Source organism: Mus musculus, chromosome 9 (assembly GCF_000001635.26).
Source record: "Mus musculus strain C57BL/6J chromosome 9, GRCm38.p6 C57BL/6J".
Classification (NCBI taxonomy): domain Eukaryota; kingdom Metazoa; phylum Chordata; class Mammalia; order Rodentia; family Muridae; genus Mus; species Mus musculus.
Window position 1 is genome coordinate 6,593,735 of NC_000075.6, and position 1,378 is coordinate 6,595,112.

At 43.1% G+C, this 1,378-nt stretch overlaps 1 pseudogene; it reads left to right on the forward strand.

Moving 5' to 3' along the window:
• Positions 1-502: 502 nt before the first annotated feature.
• Positions 503-851, forward strand: Gm21089 (annotated as a pseudogene).
• Positions 852-1,378: the final 527 nt, after the last annotated feature.

The following is a 1,378-nucleotide window of genomic DNA, read 5'->3' on the forward strand; positions in this document are numbered from 1 at the left end:
GTCCTGGCAAACTTTGTCTCTCAGGGTCTATCTCACTGCTTGCCTCTGCTTCTGTGGTGGTATTCAATTGTCCTACTTTCTATCAGGAAGAGGTAAAATCTCAGATTTTAGAGTAGTCTGTTAAAAGTGGCTTAACCTAGTTAAATGAAGAAGACCAAATCTTCTTTTTGTTCTATACTCTCATTAAAGCTCAGTCTCAGGATCAGAAATAGAATCTGCTATTAATGATAAACACTATGTCCTCTTTGCCTTTGTTGTGTGTGTATCTCCTTCAGGAGCTTGCCTCTAGTCTCTAAGTCAAGCTTTGGACCTTCCTGACTCTTCCTTCTAGTTACTGCCTCATTAGTTCCTTTTAAAATACCGCCATTGCCCCAGTCACTGAGCTGTGTCATAGGACTCAGCTGCCTCCCCCTCGAGCCCCCTGCTTCCCAATGCTCCATCTCCCACTCCACGCCACCCCACCCCCACTTCCCCCCACCCCAGGCTGTTTTCACCAAGGAGTATGTCCACTACCCAGAACCTCCACTCTTCTCGTCCTCTTTGCTGATGCAATTAAGGGTAATGGCCTGCTTCTTGCTGGTACTGAGGATTATATCCATAAAATAATTCAACAGAGAAATGACAGGAAGACCCTTACAACTGTCCAAGGGATCACTGATGATTATGATAAAAAGAAACTAGTGAAGGCATTTAAGAAAAAAATTGCCTGCAATGGTACCAAAATTGAGCATCCAGAAGAAAATGGAGAAGTAATTCAGCTACAGGGTGACCAGTGCAAGAACATATGCCAGTTCCTGATAGAGCCTAGACTGGGTAAGGACGATCAGTTCATGGATTTTAAAGGCTTGTGATTCTCTGAAGCTTAAGTGAGGATTTTCTTGCTATGAGTAGAATTTCCCTTCTGTTCCTTGTCACACGCTTAAAATCCTCACAACTTGTATGACATAATCATTTGGGGTCCTCTTTTAATTTTGAGTAGTATAACTCTTTAATGCAATAAACTGAAAAGAGCCATGCTGTATAGTGTTGAAGTCACTCATTTAAACAAGTTAAGCAGTAAGCCCTGGCATTGTCCACCCTGAAACAAAGCAATAACAAGGTTTCAGCCAAGAACCCCAAGATCACAGGAGACTATATCTGACCAGAAGTTTTTTGGAACTCCCTATACAGATTCCACTGCCCTAGGAGAGCATCACCACTTGAACAGCCTAGGTGACAGACAGTATAGGTAATACTGCCCCAGCTATGTCACTAAAGGGAATCTCTGGCAGTAAAAAGAAGTCCTGGTGTCTGAACAGGTAGACAAAATTCAGAAAGGGCCACCTTTCCAGAGAAGTTGTCACATCCACCCCAACCAGCAGGAAAGACACAAAACCAT